General features: G+C 40.7%; 1 protein-coding gene across 5 annotated transcripts in view; it reads left to right on the top strand.

Annotated features, from left to right (window-relative positions):
* rassf7a (Ras association domain family member 7a) overlaps positions 1–9,175 on the top strand; it is a 42,709-nt gene that overhangs the window by 14,396 nt on the left and 19,138 nt on the right. For 2 of the 5 annotated variants that reach the window (XM_061677632.1, XM_061677629.1), the window contains exon 1: positions 1–69. This exon is cut by the window's left edge. The exons of the other annotated variants lie outside the window; for them this stretch is intronic. The gene's annotated coding sequence lies outside the window, so the exon portion shown is untranslated. The remainder of the gene's footprint in view (positions 70–9,175) is intronic. 5 annotated transcript variants of the gene reach the window in all.

The following is a 9,175-nucleotide window of genomic DNA, read 5'->3' as shown; positions in this document are numbered from 1 at the left end:
TTGTTCCAGCAAGGCAGAGAAGAAGTGTGAGCTAAGGGGACTAAAGGCAGTGGAAATATATTCTTCCTGGTGAGTGGAAAGGTTTTTTGTTTGTTTGAATGTGCCCTTGCTTGTTTGAATGTCAGTGCAGAGAAGTTTCTCTGAAGTCAGCTTTTTGCTGTGTGGCTTACACTGTAGCCTTATGTATATATTTTCAGTCAGATAAATTCACCTTTAGGTAATTAAGTCGTGTCTTGACAAGTATACCTTTCTAGTTGTCTTTGTTCCTGTCTGAACGACTCAAACCTGTTTGCGTGAAACGTCTATGTGCTCTCATGATTTTTACTTTTTTTTGTTTGTTTGTTTGTTTTGATGTGCTCCATGCTCAATATTTGTATCCATGTTTTTTTTACTCCGTCTAAAGGGAGCATTCACTGTTAGAACTATGAGACAAGTGCATGCTACTTGTAGTCACACACTGGCTGCTGCTTTTATCACTGGAGGATTAAAGATTAATTTATTGGAGGCATGGGCAGAGTTCAGTGCAGCATGCCCCAACCTCAATTAACTGTTAGCGTGGTACACATCTCAAATAATATAATGCAAGCGTCCAAGCCTAATTAAGCATTGACATATTATCATGCATGGCAAGCTTCTCATACAGAGAATCCTCTGCATGGTATAGGCCAGGAAGAAAAGTTCTGATATTCTTAGCATACATTTTTTTTTTTAATCCAATTGTGGATATGGATTGGAACCTCCTCCAATTACATTTTTGTTTCAGTTCTTGTCTTACTGCTCCTAGTCACAGTCATTTATACCTTGTGTGTTATCTCAACTAGATTGATCACAAAGTGATCATAGCTAACCGTAGCGTTTTATTGCCGTAACTAGGTTTGTAGTTGTTTATTCATTTATTTTACCTTACGCTGTCTTGTATAAATGTTGCCACTTACCCCTTATCAGTCATGTGTGCCTTTAATTTAAAGTCTGAAATAATAATATCATAATATGGTCAATTGGAATATTTCCTGTAATCAGTAAGAAGTAAACTGTTTGTGTCGGTAACCTGATTAGCCAATCAGAAATAAATATTTTGTGTTTCCCTTTCTCGTTCAGAGAAGAATTTACTAACAATTACTTTAAAATAAACCTTCCCCCTGCCCACACGTCATTTTAAATTGTCTTTTCTCTAGAGCCGATGAGATTTTTACACCTTGTGTAACACTGCTAAAACAATTTCCATATCACAAATAGGATATCAGCACTTAAAATGTCCAAAATCTTCGAAAATTGGACACTGCTGCTAAGGGGAGAACCAACATATGTTCATCCATTTTTAGTTACTGACAGCATACCATTGCTTTTGTCTCTGTAATTGACAAGTATGTAATATGATCAGACAGCAGGGCAGTGGTATGTTTTACTGTAGTGTGAGCTGAACTTTATACACACCTTGTAAGTGCTTGTTTCCTCTCTCCTCCTACTTACTGTACAGCTCCCTCACTGCTTAGACTTTTCCCTTTGTCCTTGAATTAGCCTGTTTAGGATGGTGATAGCCAAACATCCTCTGAAAGTCAATGTGTCGTGTTCTAATCACCCTTATTTTACACTTCTTTCACTGCTTTAATACATAATGGATTTCCATCAACTCGTGCACAGTAGTCTGTCAAAGAGCCTGTCTGTCATTTAGCTCACGTGGAAAGGAAAGCAAGCCTGGCCATGCATAGTACGATGTCTTTGGGGATTCTTGATGGAAATTTACAAAGTAATTTTTCATGCTGTGATGTGACTTCATTTCTCGGGTCCTTATCAGACATGTTTACCGGCTCCCACAGATGCACTTGGGGCCGGAGGCAATTGGATGACACTAGGACATGAAATAATATGTCTGCATAGTTTCAGGCTATGATTATTTTGGGAATGTGGTTCAAACCACTTTCTCTGCTTCTGTACGCCTTTTTTATTTTTTATTTTTTTTTATAAGTGTACCTCCGTCTAACTCTCACACTCTTTGTTCCACGTGTCCTTCCCCAGCCTGTGCAATGGGACGGAAGGCAGTGTAGTGCTCATGTCAGATCCATTAGGGATGAAAGTACACTGCAGTGATAAAAGATTGATCCAGGCCTCCTTGCATCATCTCTCATCCTCACACCCATTTCCAATCCACAGTCAACCCAGTTTGCGATTCATCAAATCTTTTCTACCCCTAAATACAATCTCCTCCAAAAGTATTGGAACGGCAAGGTCAATTTCTTCGTTTTTGTTGTAGACTGAAGACATTTGGGTTTCAGATCAAAAGATGAATATGAGATAAAAATTCAGAATTCCAGCTTTTATTTCATGGTATTTACAACTAGATGTATTAAACAACTCAGGACAGAGCACCTCTTATTTGAAGCCACCCACTTTTCAAGTGAGCAAAAGTACTGGAACAGACATGTTTAAATTAACTTAAAGTGAATAACATTTACTATTTGGTGGCATAACCCTTACTTGTAATAACTACATCAAGCCTGCTATCCATTGACTTCACCAGACTGTTGCATCCTTCATTTTAAAATGCTTTTCCAGGCTTTAACTGCAGCCTCTTTCAGTTCTTATTTCTGAGGGTTTCGCCCTTCAGTCTCCGCTTCAGGAGGTAAAATGCATGCTCTATTGGGTTAAGGTCCAGTGATTGATTTGGCCAGTCCAAGACCTTCCACTTTTCCCCCCTGATGAAGTCCTTTGTTGTGTCGGCAGTGTGTTTTGGGGTCATTGGCTTCTCCCGATTAGTTTGGATGCACTTTTTTAAAATTGCCAGACAAAATGGTTTGCCAACCTCCACAGGACAGGGGTGAAGGTATCACAATCCACTGTTCGAAGAAGACTTCGAGAGAAGAAATATAGAGGCCGTACCACAAGATGTAAACCACTCATCGGCAAAAAGAATCAGATGGCCAGATTGGATTTTGCAAAGAAGTACAGAGATGAGTTGCAAAAGTTTTGGAACAATGTTTTATGGACTGATAAGACCAAGATTAACCTCTACCAAAGTGATGGAAAGGCCAAAACACAGAAACTCATCTGTGAAGCATAGTGGAGGTAATGTCAGGCCTTGGGCTTGCATGGCTACTTCTGGAATGGCCTCACTAGTCTTTATTGATGATGTAACTCATGATGGTATCAGCAGAATGAATTCTGAAGTCTACAAAACCATTTTGTCTGGCAGTCTACAGAAAAATGCATCCAAACTAATTGGGAGAAGCTTCATCATGCAACAAGACAATGCCCCAAAACACACTGCCAACACAACAAAGGATTTCATCAGGGAAGAAAAGTGGAAGATCCTGGCGGATATACACTGACAGTATTTCTGTCCCATTAATTTGTGTTTGTGGGCGGGGGGGCTAAGGGAGGCTTCTCATCTCCCAGGTATCTCTGCAGCTACAATGGGTAAACCACACAGAACTAGTCAAAAAAGAAAAAGAATGGCATACTGCCCAGCAAGCCCCACTTCACCTGTTGTATATGAAGAGGCAAAAACAAACAACAGACTTATGCCTGTCAGCTCGGAGACTATAATTACTGAGAAGAAGGAGGGGATTTTGACTTAGACTAGAATTTCACTGTGGTTCTGCTTTTAGACCTTAAAATGTGTTAAGTGCATTTGCAAACACGTTGTTGAAAACCAGCATACGTAGGCTTGTCACGCTAAAATATTTTCTAAAACGATATATTTTTGCAAAAACTATCACGATAAATTATATATTTTTTGAATGCCTCTGAAATCATGATAAGGCCCACCCTTATTATTTTTTATTATTACTATGTACGCACGGCGTAAATATGGCGGCTCCCAATGGAGCTCGTATGCAACGGATATCTTCTACTACTACTACTTCTAAGTTGTTTTGAATCAAGCGTTTTTTGTTTTGTTTTGTTTTGTTTTTTTAAATAAATGTCTAAAAACAATCCCAACTACTGTGCTGGATAGATGACAGGCTTCCATTTTGATAAATGACGTGACGTTCACGACGACGTGTGCATGTCACACGGCTGTTCCCATTAAATGTAGTGCACATCATGTATATACCCGATCTGAATAGATCACGTCACATGTAAACAGTTGACCAGAGATCTTCAATCGAAATGTGTGGTTGGTCCACTGAAGATGAGCCCTTCACCTGTCAATCAAATATATGTTGACATTCGTTGTCGTCAACTACTAGCTGAATGTGTGCCACTGAGTTTATGGTTAATAAACAGTTAACGTTCCCGTGTTTGTTAATTGGGGACTAACACACACAACAACTCAGAGTGGCACTGACATTTTAAACTCTTATTAACTCGGTAGCTTGTTAGATTGCAGGCTCGCTCGTTAGCACACAGCCGGGCTAGCGAACACAACAAACCGTTAACTTTCCCTTAAGTATCTCTGTTGTGTGAATCTATGTGCTGCACATGGAGCAAGGCTGTGGAGTATTGGATGGAGTCAACACCGGCAAGAAAGTTCCGGTCCGCCGGCATTCCATGAGCCCACCAGCAGCTAATTATACAGCCGTCCAACTCTGTCGGCTCACTGTAATCCGCACGCCGGCTCACCACAACAGACCATTTATGGAGTCCGGAAAAACTAGCTTTGTCCGTTTTATTAATCGCACAATAAGTCGATATAGTAATAAGTAAGTATCGTGACAGGCCGAAGCATACGTCTTGAAAAACCCATTCCTTAGCCAATGGCATGTAGGCATCTATTCGGCATTTTGCGTGCACATTTGATGTATTTATCTGCTAGTAATAAACACATAACACTTTAAGTTAATTGAGTAAACTTATACAAAAACAGCGTCACTCTACCTTCTTGACAAAAAGCCATCGACACACTGAAACAAATAGAAAGTCCTGTAGAAAAAAGCTTAATAAATGGAATTGCATCACAAAGTTAATAGGCGAGGGTCCTTTGTAGTTCCCTTCACTAAATCCCTTTTCAATGAAGCAATGCATGCTGGTTGGATTATAGCAGTGATTCTCAGGATGAACTTTCAGAGCTCTGTTCACCTAAGGTCATGTTCCCAAATCAGTCCAGCTGACCAGGCAGGTGCATTTGACAGACTCGTCACCCATTTCTCAAAACTTTAGTTCACTTTTAACATTGACGTATCTGAATAAACAAAGGTGAGACAAAATGCCAGTAAATGTTGCTCGTGGCATGCCAATGGTGTGCGGGTACTACTGTGTCAATGCACATAGTGGAGCAGTCTAACTTGTTTATGCAAATAATTGAAACTTTAGGGGGATTGTGTGTGTGTGTGTGTGTGTGTGTGTGTGTGTGTGTGTGTGTGCGCGTGCGCGCGCGTGTTATTTATTTTCAAACTTTAAAAAACAATAAAAATATTGTTTTTTTAAGGATGTCAACTCCTGAGTCCCTGTACAGATCCAAGCTGTTGTTGTTGTTGTTATTATTATTATTTTCCGTTTAGACAAACAACTATTCACACTCACATTCACACCTACAAGCAATTTAGAGTCTTCAATTAACCTACCACGCATGTTTTTGGAATGTAGGAGGAAACCGGACTACCAGGAGAAAACCCAGGGAGAACATGCAAACTCCACACAGGCCAGGCCAGATATGAACCTCAGAACTGTGAGGCAGATGTGCTAACTAGTCGGTCACCGTGCCCGCCCTATTATTATTATTATTATTATTATTATAATCCACCCATCCATTTTCCGTACCGCTTATCCTCACTAGGGTCACGTGTGTGTTGGAGCCTGTTCCAGCTGACTCTAGTCGCCAACCAATAGCAGGGCACATATAGACAAGCAACCATTCGCACTCACATTCACACCTACAAACATTTTAGAGTTTTCAATCAACCTAGTGTGCATGGTTGGGATGTGGGAGGAAAACCAGAGTACCTGGAGAAAACCCACACAGACATGGGGAGAGCATGCAAACTACACACAGTCTAGGCCAGATTTGAACCCGGGACCTCAGCACTGTGAGGCAGAGGTGCTAACCTGTTGTCCACCATTGCGCCACTATAATCCATCCATCCATCCATTTTCTGAGCCGCTTCTCCTCACTAGGATAGCGGGCGTGCTGGAGCCTATCTCAGCTGTCATCGGGCAGGAGGCGGGGTACACCCTGAACTGGTTGCCAGCCAATCACAGGGCACATAGAAACAAACAATCATTTGCACTCACAGTCATGCCTACGGGCAATTTAGAGTCTCCAATAAATGCATGTTTTTGGGATGTGGGAGGAAACCGGAGTGCCCGGAGAAAACCCACGCAGGCACGGGGAGAACATGCAAACTCCACACAGTCGAGGCCAGATTTGAACCCGGGACCTCAGCACTGTGAGGCAGAGGTGCTAACCTGTTGTCCACCATTGCGCCACTATTATTATTATTAGTTTTTTATTATTATTGTTATTAAGACCAGAAATGACACCAACAAAGGATGTGTCTAAAGTACTCCCAGTAATCTTGAGGCAGAGGGATGAAAGTTAGTCTTTGCAAAATTATCTTTTTCTACACCTCTTGACACGCTCGTTTACACGCACACACACACACACACACACACACATGCACACACACACACACAAGCACGTACACACAGGCAAATGTTGACTCACACAGGCAGCATTGGCAGGCTCGTTACTCTGCCTCCTCATAGAGTAATGACAGGGAGTTGAGTATAGACGTCCTCATCCAAATATACCAACTATAAATTTGGGCCCACCCTAGCCGTTTATGATCCTCACCCTGCACATGACACCCACTGGCTTCTGTGAATTTAAAGGGCTACAGTTCAGAAGCTCGGGTAAATGGTGCTGTGTAATTTGAACTTTGAGCATTACATGAAAAATCCTGTTTACCTCATGTACGTTTCTCAAGACTGGCATGTTTTTCACAATACATTTTTTTAGATGCTGGAAACACCTTTTAACGTTAATATAACTCAATCCTGTATTGAGCTCTCACACTACCGTATATATGTTTTTCCTTTTGCCTGAACTATAACTGCCTGCAATTTAACATACCAAGTTGGATTCGGTGAAGGGAAGAGGGAAGACAGCCTCCTGCCCATCTTTGGTCAAAAGCCAATGAAAAACCAATTCTGTGGGCTGTGGCAAAATGAGTTATTTTCAGAGGGAGGTTTAGAGCTAGTATTATCAAAATCAGTCAGTTTAGTAACTTTGAAAGCATACATATTACCAAAGACTGCTCAAGAAAATAAACTACTAAAGTCCTCCTGTAGTCCTTGAAAACACATGACCTGAAGATCTGTCTGTACAGTACAGTACGTCTCTCCAAGGGTCAAATGTGTTGGAACTCCAAGGTAAATATTAAATGGGTGTGAGAGAAGCCGTTTTACACATCAGACCTACCAAAGCCATGGAGTAACATTTTAGACTTTAGCAACTGCATTTTTTTCTGAGTTTGTTTCAGACGTTCAAAGAATGCCACAGTGAAAGAAGTTCAATCTAGTTAAATCAAGCAGTGAATGGGTTTCTCGGACCACAGTGGTTTTTAAACATCCCTCAGGTGGATTGGGACGAAACGAGTAGAATTCTTTGCTTTTATCTTGAAAACCTTTGAATTAGCAGACTGGTCCATTTTTGATGAAATCACTTATTTGGCAGTAAAGAAGAATATTAGCACACGTAATATGCACTTGCTATGTCTTAGGGTGGTACATGCCCTATTTGACACTATGAATTTAGTCAGTTTTGTAACTTTAGTGTTGCAAGTTGTGCAGAATTCTCCCCATGATCAAAGTTAGCTGAAAACATACTTTAGACATGTTTTTACTCTCTAACACACCGTCTGGACTACCTTAGAATTCCAGAGATGCCAACACTTGTTTGTCAAGTTAATTGTCACGGCATTTAAAAGCTATCCATCCCCCAGAGTATAAAACAGGTTTAGCTTCCAGGTCTACTCTCCATTGACTCAGTGTGATGCTAGATGTCTTAAAAATGTTCCTTGAATAAGCATGTAGTGATTGTCTGCCTTTTATCCCAACTGAAAACCAAGTGCCATTGATATCCTACAGAACCAGAGACCGAATAATGACTGGCTGAGACCGAATTGTCTTGTTGGACTACTTACCATAAATATAATGCTAAATACTGACAACCAGATAATTAATGGTCAAACTGAGCTTTCCGTGTAGTCTTTAAGCAATCGTCTGAGTGATAAAAGCGGTTTCATAAATGTTCGATTTTTATTTTATATTAATTTTTCTTGGAAGAAACGCACTGGCTGCAGTTTTTTTTCGAAGGCATTGTTCATGAATAGATTCCCTTCAACTCAGATAAAGACAGTTCCAATGTTTAAGTAGCTACTCGACCAGGTGCATGCTTATCTACAGCTTGGCTTCCAAGCTACTGCATATTGACATCCAATATAAACCCAAATGCAGTAAGGACTAACACCTTTGTCACTTACCATTGTATTTTCAAACCTTGTTTTTTTTATGTACGATATATCCTAAAAAGGTTGTCTTGAACAATATTCATTGTGGGTTTTAAAGAATAGTTGATAAGCGTAAACAAAAAAGTTAAATGAAAAAAACTCTGGTGAATAATTCAAATGAGAAGACATGGAGGAATGTTTTAAATTACTAATGGGTTTGAGCTTCAAACTTGTGACACTGGACGCTCTGGCAGATGTGAATCCTCTGTGTCAGATGCAAGCACACATACAGGAAATGAGAGTGGTACACATGCATGTTCACCTGCAAAAAACATCAATACTTTCTGAAATTTAAAGTGACTAGTAAGTTTACAGAAGTCGTTCATGATAGCTGTCTGATACCATTTCAGTTTTGGCTTTATGTATGTGTAGTTCACACATACTGTATATACCGTATGCCTGTCAGTTTTTCTGTTTGAGCTTGATTGGGAAAGGAGCAGTGTCCTCTTTCCCTGGGAAGCATTGCTGACTCAGATCGGCGGTGTATAATTACACATGGGTGCCCATCAGCAGTCTCAGAGCCTTCTTTGGCTCACCCGACAAAATGAACTCTTGCGCTTGAAGGGCTAAGCCTATGGCGAGCCAACCCACCCATCCTTAGCCCAACTCTCAGTGGAGGCCAGCGCTGTCTGTGTGATCTGCCGTTATCATTTTTACCGTGTGTGTGTGTGTGTGTGTGTGTGTGTGTGTACCCATGAGTCAGCACAAACAAAGTCCCTGTTTCT

Source organism: Phycodurus eques, chromosome 5, assembly GCF_024500275.1.
Source record: "Phycodurus eques isolate BA_2022a chromosome 5, UOR_Pequ_1.1, whole genome shotgun sequence".
NCBI lineage: Eukaryota > Metazoa > Chordata > Actinopteri > Syngnathiformes > Syngnathidae > Phycodurus > Phycodurus eques.
Note: the sequence above shows the minus strand (reverse complement) of the source record. Positions and strands in the feature narration are given on the sequence as shown.